Genomic DNA, 13,061 nt, shown 5'->3' on the forward strand with positions numbered 1-13,061 from the left:
CTATCCTGGAACTCATTCTGTAGAGCGGTCTAGTCTCAAGCTTATAGAGATCTGCCTGCCTCTGCCTCTCAAGTGCTGGATCACCGCCCCCCTACCACGGCTCAATGATAAACTCAGGTGGCTCGCATGCCCAGTTGGGATCCCTGTGTGAGAAGACTGTGGTTCAGATAGCGGTACCATCGTTAAAAGGTGACGCGCCGCAATCTCACACATGCAATAGTACTAAACAAACCTGAAACACCCCTGTCCTCTCTCATTTACTCTTCTCTCACATGACCCCTTCGTGCTTTCCAAAACTTGTCCATGGAGGCTGTCAAGAAGGCTCAGTGGTGGGTTGGGGATTTACCTCAGTGGTAGAGCATTTGCCTAGCAAGCGCAAGGCCCTGGGCTCGGTCCCCAGCTCCGAAAAAAAGAAAAGGAAAAAAAAAAAAAAAAAAAAAAAAGAAAGCTCAGTTGTTAAGAGCAAAATTGCCCTTTCTAACAGGAGTGGTTGTTCTTTCGCTGTTGGCTTTCTTCGGTAGGACCCACCCATTTTCGAATTCATGAACAAAACTGAGTTTTCTTAGCTTAGCCTAGCTTGTACATATCACCCATGCATACATTCATATTTTTAAAAAAAGAGGGAAGAGAGAGAAAGAGCTTTAAGAATTGGTTTGAATGGTTATAGGACATGGAAAATTCAAGATCTATAAGGCCATCAATCTGAAAGTCATCAATAATTGAAATTATCATTTGAGTCTGAAATTTATATCTAATATTCCTATTTTAAGGTCTTAAGAAACTTTTTTTGATTTTTTTATTAATTATTTTACATTTCAACGGTTGTCCCCTTTCCGGGTCTCCCCTCCTCAACCCCCCTCCCCACTCCTTCTCCCCTTTGCCTCTAAGAGGGTGCTCTCCTGCCCAACCACCCACTCCCACTAACCCCTCCAACATTCCCCTTGGCTGCAGCAAAGAGCCTCCACAGGACCAAGCACCTCCCCTCCCACTGATGTCAGTAAGGCCATTCTCTGCTACATATGCAGGTGGAGCCATGGACCCACCCATGTGTACTCTTTGGTTGGGGATTTAGTCCCTGGGAGCTCTGAGAGTCTGGTTGGTTGATACTATTGTTCTTCCTATAGGGTTGCAAACCCCTTTGGCTCCTTCAGTTCTTCCTCTAACTCCTCCATTGGGGTCCCGGGGCTCAATGGTTGGCTGTGAGTATCTGCATCTATCTTAGTCAGGTGCTAGGAGACCCTCTCAGAAACAGCTGTATCAGACTCCTGTCTGCAAGCACTTCTTGGCATAAGCAATAGTGTTGGAGTTTGGTGTCTGCAGATGGGATAGAAGCCATGGTGGGGCAGTCCTTTTCTTCAGTCTCTGCTCCATTTTTTATCCCTGGGGTTCCTTTAGACAGGAACAATTCTGCTTTAAAAATGTTGAGATGGATGAGTAGCCCCATCCCTTAACTGGGGGCCATGTCTATCTATTGGAGATGGTCTCTTCAGGCTCTTTCTTCCCACTGTTGGGTATTTCTGCAAATGTCATCCCCACTGGGAACTGGGAGATTCTCATATTGTTGGCTTTGAGACTTTCTAGTGGTGCCTCCCACCCACCAACCCCCACTGCTACTTATTTCTATTCATTCTCCTGGGCCTCGGGACTTCTCTCCTGTCTCTTCCCATACCTGGTCCTTCTCCTCCTTTTCCCCTCCCCTCCCCTCCCCCACCCAGTTCCCTCCCTTCCTCTGCCTCCTGTGATTATTTTGTTCCCCTCTCCTAAGTGGGATTGAAACATCCACACCTTTTCCTTCCTTATTGTTAAGCTTCATATGGTCTGAGTTGTATCTTGGGTAGTCTGAGCTTTTGGGCTAACATCCACTTATCAGTGAGTTCATACCATGTGTGTCTTTTTGGGTCTGGGTTATCTCACTCAGGATGACATTTTCTAGTTCCATCCATTTGCCTACAAAATTTGTGAAGTTGTTGTTTTTAATAGTTGATTGGTATTCCATGGTGTAAATATACTACTTTTTTTTTTATCCATTCTTCAGCTGAGAGACATCTAGGTTGTTTCCAGCTTCTGGCTATTATAAATAAGGCTGCTAAAAACATAGTGGAGCACGTGTTCTTGTTATATATTGGAGCATCTTTTGGGTATATGCCCAGGAGAGGTATAGGTGGGTCCTCAGATAGAACTATCTCCAGTTTTCTGAGGAACCTCAGACTGATTTCCAGAGTGGTTGTACCAGCTTGCAATCCCACCAACAATGGAGGAGGGTTCCTCTTTCTCCACATCCTCACCAGCATCTGCTGTCACCTGAGTTTTTGATCTTGGCCATGGTGACTGGTATGAGGTGGAATCTCAGTGTTGTTTTGATTTGCATTTCCCTTATGACTAAAGATGTTGAACATTTCTTTTGGTGCTCCTCGACCATTAGAGATTCCTTAGTTGAGAACTCTCTGTTTCACTCTGTACCACATTTCTTAATTGGGTTATTTGGTTCTCTGGAGTCTAACTTCTTGAGATCTTTGTATATTTTGTATATTAGCCCTCTATCGGATGTAGGGTTGGTAAAGATCTTCTTCCAACCATAGGTTTCCATTTTGTACTATTGACAGTGTCCTTTACCTTACAGAAGCTTTTCAGTTTCATGAGATCTGATTTGTCAATTGTTGATCTTAGAACCTGAGCCAATGATGTCCTGTTCAGGAAATTTTCCTCTGTGCCAATGTGTTCAAGGCTCTTCCCCATTTTCTATTCTATTAGTTTGAGGTCCTTGATCCACTTGCACTTGAGTTTTGTACAAGAGGTTTAAATGTATCCATTTGTATTTTTTTTTACATCCTGACCTCAAGTCAAACCAGCACCATTTGTTAAAAATGCTCTTTTTTCTACCCACTGGATAGTTTTAGCTCCTTTGTCAAAGATCAAGTGACCATAGGTGTGTGGGTTCATTTCTGGGTCTTCAATTCTATTCCATTGATTTACCTGTCTGTCTCTGTACCAATACCATGTAGTTTTTATGACTATTGCTCTGTAATACAGCTTGAGGTCAGGGATAGTGATTCCCCAGGAATTCTTTTATTGTCGAGGAAAGTTTTGGTATCCTGGGTTTTTGGTTATTCCATATGAATTTGAGAATTGCTCTTTCTATCTCTGTGAAGAATTGAGTTGGAATTTTGATGGGGATTGCATTGAATCTGTAAATTGCTTTTGGTAAAATGACCATTTTTACTATATTAATCCTGCCAATCCATGAGCATGGGAGATCTTTCCATCTTCTGAGATCTTCTTCGATTTCTTTCTTTAGAGACTTAAAATTCTTGTCATACAGATTTCTTTCACTTGTTTGGTTAAAGTCACACTGAAGTATTATATATTATTTGTGACTATGGTGAGGGGGGCATTTCCCTAATTTCTTTCTCAGCCTAGTTATCATTTGTGTAGAGAAGGCTATTGATTTGTTTGAGTTAATTTTATATCCAGCCACTTTGTTAAAGTTGTTTATCAGGTGTAGGAGTTCTCTGGTAGAATTTTTGGGGCTGCTTATGTTATGCTTATATTATATACTATCATATCATCTTCAAATAGTAATACTTTGACCTCTTCCTTTCTAATTGATATCCATTTCATTCCCCTTTGTTGTCTAATTGCTTTCCCTAGAACTTCAAGTACTATAATGAATACATAGGGAGAGAGTGGGCAGCCTTATCTTGTTCCTGATTTTAATGGGATTGTTTCAAGTTTCTCGCCACTTAATCTATGCTGGCTGTTGGTTTGCTGCATATGGCTTTTATTATGTACTATTATTATTCAAGGTATAGACCTTGAATTCCTGATCTTTCCAAGACTTTAGCATGAAGGGATGTTGTGTTTTGTCAAGCGGTTTGTCAAACGGTTTCTCAGCATCTAATGAGATAATCATGTGATTTCTTTTCACTAAGTTAGTTTATATAGTAGATTGTGTTGATGGATTTCTGTATATTGAACCATCCCTGGAATGAAGCCTACTTGATTGTGGTGAATGATGGTTTTGATGTGTTCGATTTGTGAGAATTTTATTCAATATTTTTGCATTGATATTCCATAAGTGGTCCGAAGTTCTCTTTCTTTTTTTGGCTCTTTGTGTGGTTTAGGTATCAGCATAGCTGTGGCTTCATAGAATGAAAGTATTCTTTCTGTTTCTATTTTGTGGAAGTATTAACTATAGTTTGAGAAGAACTGATGTTAAGTCTTCTTTGAATGTTTGATAAATTCTGCACTAAAATCTTCTGGCCCTGGGCTTCTTTTGGTTAGGAGACTTTTAATGACTGCTTCTATTTCTTTAGGGGTTATAGAACTGTTTAGATAGTTTATCTGGTCCTAATTTAACTTTGGTATATGTTATCTCTCTAGAAAACCATCCATTTAATCTAGATCTTCCACTTTTGGTGCCTATACCCTTTTGTAGTAGGATCTGATGATTTTTTGAATTTCCTCAGATTCTGTTGTTATGTCTCACTTTTCATTTCTGATTTTGTTAATTTGAATAATTTCTCTGTGCCCTCTGGTTAGTCTAAGGATTTATCTATCTTATTGATTTTTTCAAAGAACCAGCTCCTGGTTTTGTTGATTCTTTATATAGTTCCTTTTGTTTCTACTTGGTTGATTTCAGCCCCAAGTTTGATTATTTCCTGCTATCTAGTCCTTTTGCATGTATTTGCTTCTTTTGTTCTAGAGCTTTTAGGTGTGCTGTCAAGCTGGTAGTGTATGTTCTCTCCAGTTTCTTTTTGGAGGCACTCAGAGCTGTGAGTTTTCCTCTTAGCACTGCTTTCATTGGGTTCCATAAGTTTGGGTATGTTGTGCCTTCATTTTCATTGAATTCTAGAAAGCCTTTAATTCCTTTTTAATCTCTTCTCTAGCCAAGTTATCATTGAGTAGAGAGTCATTCCGTTTCCATGAGTATGTGGGCTTTTGGTTGTTATTGAAGTCCAGCTTTAGTTAGTGGTGATCTGATAGAATGTACGGTGATCTGATAGAATGTATTATTCTGATCTTCTTGTATCTGTTGAGGCTTGTTTTATGTCCGATTATATGATCAGTTTTGGAGAAGGTACCATGAGGTGCTGAGAAGAAGATACATTCTGTTTTTTTTTTTTAATGGTGAATTGTTCTGTAGATAGCTGTTAAATATATTTGGTTCATAACTTGTTACTTTCACTGTGTCTCTATTTAGCTTCTGTTTCTATGATCTATCCATTGGTGAGAGTTGAGTGTTGAAGTCTTGCACTATTATAGTGTGAGGTGCAATGTATTTTGAGCTTTAGTAAAATTTCTTTTACAAATGTGGGTACCCTTGCATTTGGAGCATAGATGTTCAAAATTGAGAGTTCATCTTGGTGGATTTTTACCTTTGATGAGTATGAAGTGGCCTTTCCATCTCTTTTGATAACTTTTGGTTAAAAGTCTATTTATTGGATATTAGAATAGCTACTCTAGATTGTTTCTTGAGACTATTAGCTTGGAAAAGTTTGTCCACCCTTTTAGTCTGAGGTAGTGCTGTTTTTGTTACTGAAGTGTGTTTCCTGTATGGAAGAAAATACTGGGTCTTGTTTACATATCCAGTATGTTAGCCTATGTCTTTTATTGGGGGAATTGAGTCCATCAGTGTTAAGAGATATTAAAGATTACTGATTGTTACTTTTCTTGTTACAGGTGGAATTATGTTTGTGTGGTTCTCTTCTTTTGGGTTTGTTGAAAGAAGATTAATTTCTTGGTTTTCCTTGGGTGTAGTTTCCCTCCTTGTGTTCGAGTTTTCCTTCTATTATCTTCTGTAGGGCTGGATTGGTGGAAAGATATTGTTTAAGTTTGATCTTGTGGAATATCTTGGTTTCTCCATCTATTGTGATTGACAGTTTTGCTGGGTATAGTTAATGTTCTGGGCTGGCATTTGTGCTCTCTTAGGGTCCACATGACATCTGTCCAAGATCCTCTAGCTTTTAGAGTTTCTGTTGAAAAGTCTGGTGTAATTCTGATAGGCCTACCTTTATATGTTACTTGACCTTTTCCCCTTATTGTTTTAATATTCTTTCTTTGTTCTGTGTATTTAGTGTTTTGATTATGTAATGGGAGGAATTTCTTTTTGGTGTTGTGTTGACTTCTTGAATGCTTTTGGCCATCTCTTTCTTTAGGTTAGGGAAGTTTTCTTCTATGATTTTGCTGAAGATGTTCGCTGGCCCTTTGAGTTGGGAATCTTTGTTCTCTTCTATTCCAACTTATTCTTAGGTTAGGTCTTTTCATTTTTTCCTGAATTTCTTGGAATTTTTGGATTCAGAGCTTTTTGTACTTTGTATTTCTTTAACTGTTGCATTGATGTCTTCTATAGTATTGTCTATGCCTGAGATTCTGTGTTCTATCTCTTTTATTCTGTTGGTAATGCCTGCATCTGTAACTCCTGCTCTCTTTCCTAGGTTTTCCATTTCCAAGTTTGCCTCCCTTTGTGATTTCTTCATTGTTTCTATTTCCATTTTCATATCCTGGACGGTTTCATTCCATTCCTTCACCTATTTGATTGTGTTTTCCTGTATTTCTTTAAAGGGTTTATGAGTTTCCTCTTTAGGGGTTTCTACTCGTTTACCTGGGTTCTCTTGTATTTCTTTAAGGAGTTATTTATGACCCCTTTAAGGTCTTCATGAGATGGAATTTTAGGTGAGAATCTTGATTTTCAGGTGTGTTGGGGTATCCAGGGCTTGCTGTGATGGGAGGACTGGTTATAACAGACCGTCAAGCTGTGTCTGAGTGTGGGCACGGGATGTGTATGTGCTGGAACCCCTCATCTACCCCTTCCCCATGCAGTTGGTGACTGGAAGGATGATGTGTCTCCAGCAGGGTGGATAGGTCCTTCATCCCTTGTCCCCATGGGGTGAGCCTGCTTGTGATAGACCTCCTGGGACTGTGGGTATGGGGTTGTTGCTGGAGCACCTGATCTGCCCCCTGGTGCAGTTGTTGAGCAGGAGGATCAAGGCACAATTTCTTATTTGAGAAACTTAAGTGTTTGCATTTTGGGCCTTCACCTGATTGAGACTCAGATCCGTCATTGAGAATAAGTGCTTTGCTTAATGCGGCTGACTGTGAATGTTGGTCGCATTTGGAAAACATCCTTCACACCAGCATAGACTAGTGTTTGAGCAAACTGAGAACTATATTAGCAAGCTGACACGTAAAATCAGTAACCAAAACAACTGCTAACTGATACGATCCCTTCAAAGACGTGCTGATAAGTAGGTTTGAAGTATACGTTTTTAACTGAGCCACACGCACCACTCATATGGGCTGGGGAGATAGCTCAGTTATAAAATGTGCTGTGCATTTGGCCAACCCAAGCTCTGCACCCAGAGTCGAGGTTTAAAACAAAACAAAACAAAACAAAACAAAAACCCTGCTGTAGGTGTTTTTGTGGTAGTGAGGGTGGGTCACTGGCCAGCCGGCTGATGGATATTGGTTCTAATGCTTTGATTCAATTGGGAATCTAAGTGTCCAGACGCTGAAGGTCCTTGTCTCTATTTTTTTTTTATCAAATACTTTTTATTTACATTTCAACTGTTATCCCCTTTCCCGTTTTCCTGTCCATAACTCCCCATTCCACCCCTCCCCCTTCTTATATGAGTGTATTCCCCCACCCACCCACCTACCCCTTCCTGCCTCCCACCCTGACATTTCCCTACACTGTGGCAGGGGCATGTCCAACCTTGGCAGGACCAAGAACTTCTCCTCCCATTGGTGCCCGACAAGGCCATCCTCTGCTACATATACAGCTGGAGCCATGGGTCAGTCCATGTGTACTCTTTGGGTAGTGGTTTAGTCCCTGGGAGTTCTGATTGGTTGGTATTGTTGTTCTAATGGGGTAGCAAGCCCCTTCAGTTCCTTCAAACCTTTCTCTAACTCCTCCAATGAGGACCCCATTCTCACTTCAATGGTTTGCTGCTAGCATTCACCTCTGTATTTGTCACGCTCTGGCTGAGCCTCTCAGGAGACAGCTATATCAGGTCCTGTCAGCATGTACTTCTTGGCTTCAGCAATATTGTCTAGGTTTGGTGGCTGTGTGTATATGGGCTGGATCCCCAGGTGAGAGCCTTTGAGGTAGCCAAGACATTTTTAAAATAAGCTAATGTGTGTATCTTTCATTCGAGGATCCAAAGATATCTCCTGGACGGATGTGCACGTGTTCTTGTGGGAGCCAAAGCAGTTTAGCAAAAAGTTCCTCTCAACTGGCCTACCCTATTTGTTCAGTTCCAAACCAATGAAAGAGCCTGTTTCAATAAGCAAGGTGGATGGTACCTGAGATCGACCACCCAAATTATCCTTTGTCTTCCCTGTGCACATACATAGGATGCATGCCCCTCCCCAGCAAAATCATACAAATCCACAACAAAAACAAATTCCTTCTCTTTTTTTTGTTTCTATTTTTTTTAACTTTGACCTATTGTAGGCATTTTTGTGGTAGCAAGGGTGGACAAATGTACGAGTTACTTGTCTGCAGCTCTAAAGAAACACCATGATCCGGGCAAGTCATAGAGGAAGCATTTACTTGATTTACGGTTCCACAGCAACAAGAGTCAAACATGGCAGCAGGAGCAGAAATTCTAGGGCTCATATCTTAAATGAAGCAGAGAGAACAAGGGAGTGGGGTAGGGTTTTAAGCTCTCAAAGCCAGACCCCAGTAACATACTTCCTACAGGAGACTCCACCTTCTCTACCTCCTCAAACTGGGTCATGAACTGGTAACCAAGTCTTCATATGTCCCAGATTATAGGGGGGAGGTGCTGGGGGCCATTCCTCATGTCAACGGTCACATTAGAGGTGTGGGAGGGAAGATTAGATGTCTGTTCTTAGAAGCAATCTTCTCCGTAACCAAAGATTTGCTACAGTACTGGGGACAGTGCAGCTGTTAAGAACAAAAGCTGAACTAATAAATGGCTGACTGCCTCTTCTAAGGTAGAGATATGCTAATGTGGTTTCAGTGTGTCCCCTCCAAAACTCTGATGTTACCCAAGGGATAGTATTGAGAGGTAGGCAGGCCTTTGTTGGAGAAGGTATGTTACTGCAAGTGACCTTTGAGGGTTCAGAAGCCCATGCCAGGCCCAGTCTCTCTGTTCTTGTCTGCTGACTATGGCCGAGGATATAAAGCTCTTAGCTACTGCTCTAACTCCTTGCCTGGTCTGTTTCCTTCCATGAGGATCATGGACTAATCCTCCAAAACTGTAAGCAAGTCCCCAGTCCAGTACTTTCTTTTGTAAGAGTTGCCTTGGGCATGGTGTCTCTTCACAGCAATAGGACAGTACCTGAGACAAGGTTGTCCCAGTACCTAAGACTAGGTTGTTTTCTACATGGAAACAACTTCATGAAGTTTTCTAGTTAAAGAACAGAAAGCCACAAATAAACACATTTTCCCAGACGCATTAGTGGAGACATTGGTAGGTGAGTTTCAGCAAAATGAGAGATCTCAGCTCTAAGTCCCAGATGCTATCTGATGGCATTCTTAGCTTTCGGGTTGGTGGATGCTAGTTCATTTAATACATTCTAAAAAGTTTCACCTGAGAGCTGAGGGGATGTTAGGACAGAGGCAAAGATAAGATATGAGAGACTATTAAGGGAACTGCAGATAGTCTAAGATAGTTTGGCTCAGGATATGCTTTCTACAGTCAAGAAGTTCTAATCGGCCAATCAGCCTTGCAGAGTCTTTAACGTAGGAGCGACCCTTACCCTGCAACTTCAGATCCCAGCAGATAAATGACTTAATGGAGTTGGTCTCCTTTAACCTTTTGTCTTCCAGAGGGAGGGTGCTGCTTTCCTAGGTGCCATATTGGATGCAGAGAGGAGCCCTCACCAGACAACTCCTTCTGCGGATGTCTTGATCTTGATAGTTCCTGTCTCCAGGACCAAGATAAATAAATTTCAATTTTTTATAAGTTACTCAGTCTCTGAGATTTTGCCAAAGCAGCACAAAGAAAATACATGCAGACACTCTACTTCACGTTTTATAGGTTCAATTATTCCTTAAGGGCCACATAAAGATGTAGTCTCATAATGGTAGTAAAGGTATATCAGTGTGTCTGGAGAGGATTAGGCTTCCAGAGAAAAGGAAGTTTTGCAGGCTTGGGGGGACATCTTTGTAAGCCTTCCTCAGTACCAGCAGGTAGCCAGGAACAGCCATAAACATGAGGAAATTGCTTCCCAGGCAGAGTCACTCCTTTAATGCAGACATTATCAGTTGCACCACAGAGATGGCTAGAATTAATGAAATTCACACAGCAAGTGCTGACACTTGACGGCCTAATTAGAATGATTATGGGTAGGCTTTACAGAGGTGCTTTGTCAGCAGATGAGCCAATGAGACGTTCCCATAATGAGCATGTTCCCACCCCACCCCCATCCAGCAGGAACCTAAAGCATGGACTAAAGTTAGCGCATGAATAATTGTTTGTGATGTGGTTAGCAAAAATATTTTCTAATGGCATGCTTATAGGAGCGCTTTAGGAGGTAATTGCACCAAGACGGGGTTTTCTCTGAAACAGCAGGAGCCTTTCCACTCAAGACTGTGTGTGTGTGTGTGTGTGTGTGTGTGTGTGTGTGTGTGTGTGTGTGTGTTGTGTGTGTGCTTTATTTTTATCTGGTCTGATACTCAAGGGCTCACAGATCTCCCCCTGCTTCTGTTCCCCAGCAGACCATCAGTCAGTGAAGGCAGTCAGCTACCTGTGACACTGTGGAGGAGAGGGAGAGAGGCTGGAAAACTCAGTTGTTCAATGCACTCGCTGTGTTTTGAATTGCACACATGTAAAAACTGAATTCCTGTGGCGCTAAAGAAGTAAAACGAGTAGTACTATTTCTTATCATGTGCTTAACAAAAATTTTACACAAAAAGTGCCCATCTGGAGACATTAGAAGGTCCCAGACTGGCAGCAGTTGGAGGAATACAGTTCACTATGTCTTTAATGTAGCTGTGGACCATACGAGCCTTTTCAACGGTGCAATCTTAATTCTAAGACTCCTAGAAAAAGTGATAAGTATTTTCATTTTTTGACACAATAAGACTTATTTAATTGTACTATTTTAAAAAGTAATTCAGTAAATATATAAATAATTAAAATATATAAATATAGTATATAGAAATATATATACAAATATAAATAATTTAAAATATACTTTGCTTTGGGCCAATGAGATGGTAACTATGCATGCTGCCAAGTCTCGTGACCGTGACCTGGATTCAGTCCCCAGAGCCCACATGGTGGAGGAGAGAACCAACCTCTAACCTCTAACCTCCACATATGGGTATGGTATGTGTGTACATACTCAAACATGCAAACACACACACAGAAAATGAATATGAAAAGAGTAATACTCTGGTTGAAACTGGGCATAGTAGCATGCATCTGTAAGCTCAGCAGTCATAATTGAAGCCAACCTTAGAGCTACATAGCGAGACTAACTCTCTCCCCCTTACACACACACACACACACACACACACACTTGTAGTCACAAGTCAGCAATAATGAAATACATTCTATAAAAGACTTTCACAAAGGAGTCAGCTGGGAGGAGCCAATTTTCTCTGAACTGCTCACCTCATGACTTTTAAAGAACTCCACCATTAACAACTCCAGTTCCAGATAATCCTCTGAAATCCAGACTGTGTATCTTTGCAGCTTGATGAATGTTCTTCTCCTCAGGGCTGTCTGACAGTCATTTCCTACAGAACAAGTCCCAAGATGAACCTGTGTCTGTCTCTGCCCCTTGCTTCCATGCAACTCGATCCTCTACATTCTTTGTTACCTCAGTGTAACTGGTCTACCCATGGCTCAGGCCTAACACCTTGGTGCCATCAATGACTCCTCTCTTTCTGTGACACCCCACAAGCTTCCCCCCTACCCCACATCATGGTATCTCTTGGCTTATCATTTTGTTTTCCAGTTTGGACCCACTAAATATGCTTCAGCTAACTCAGGCTCCACTAAGATTTCCCGTTGCACAAACTATGGTGACATCCGTTTAGCTGGATCATTCTAATGGTCATTCAAAATGGTCTCTTTATAATGTAAGTGTAAGAATCCCAGACTTCTGCTCCCAACACTTATTGGCTCCGTATATCCCTCCAATAAAGACAAAGGCTTTGTAGTTGTTGGCATTTATCTAGGCTCCGCCCCACAGTTACCTGGCAACAGCCAGCTGTGCCTGACTCTCTATAAAAGGGATGACTTGCCCTCTCCTCTCTCTTGCTCTCCTGCTCTTGCTCCCACTCCTTACCCCCTCTCTTCGAATTCCTCTCCCCAACTCTCTCCCAATCCTCACCCCCCCCCCCCCGCCATGTGCTTATGGCCGGCCTCTACTCATCTACTCTCTTTCTCTTTCTCTCTGCCTTTCTCGGTCTCTACTACCCCCTTAACTCCCCTTCCTGTGCCCTGAAAATAACTCTATTCTATACTATACCACCATGTGACTGGTCCCTCGGGGGAGGGGATGCGTCAGCACGAGCCTGCAGAGACATCCCATCCCCGACCTCTGACTGTACATCCACCAAACATTATTTCTCTGTCTTTTCCATAAAACACAACAGTAGTGGTTCACAAAGCCCCATGGTAGCATCCTCCTCACTTGTCCTTGCATCCTGCCCCATACCCTCTACTCTCTTTCCTGATCTCTTCGCATGGTCCTCTTACATTTCAGTCTAGTCATAGCCTTTATGACTTTGCTTTATGGCTGTCACAACAAATGATCACAGAGTGACCCCGCTGTGCAGCTTAAAACAACATACATCCATTGTCTGGAAGTTCTGCGCTGGAAGTTGGAGCTGGCTTGGGTATTTTCTCTGCTTGTGGGCAAAATCAGAGCCTTCAATTGGTGTAGACAAGGTCTCTCTTTCCTTGCTGGCTGTCGTATAGTCTGTCCTTACATCCCAGAGGATCTCCAAACTTTTACTGAAGGGTCCTTAGGTCTCCAAGTTAGCAGCAGCGTGCGGTATCCTCCTCATACTTACAGTCTCAGGATTTCCTTCTGAGTTAAATGATTCTTGCCATAGTTGGAGAATTGTTCCTGTTTTT

Source organism: Rattus norvegicus, chromosome 11 (assembly GCF_036323735.1).
Source record: "Rattus norvegicus strain BN/NHsdMcwi chromosome 11, GRCr8, whole genome shotgun sequence".
In the NCBI taxonomy this organism is placed as follows: domain Eukaryota; kingdom Metazoa; phylum Chordata; class Mammalia; order Rodentia; family Muridae; genus Rattus; species Rattus norvegicus.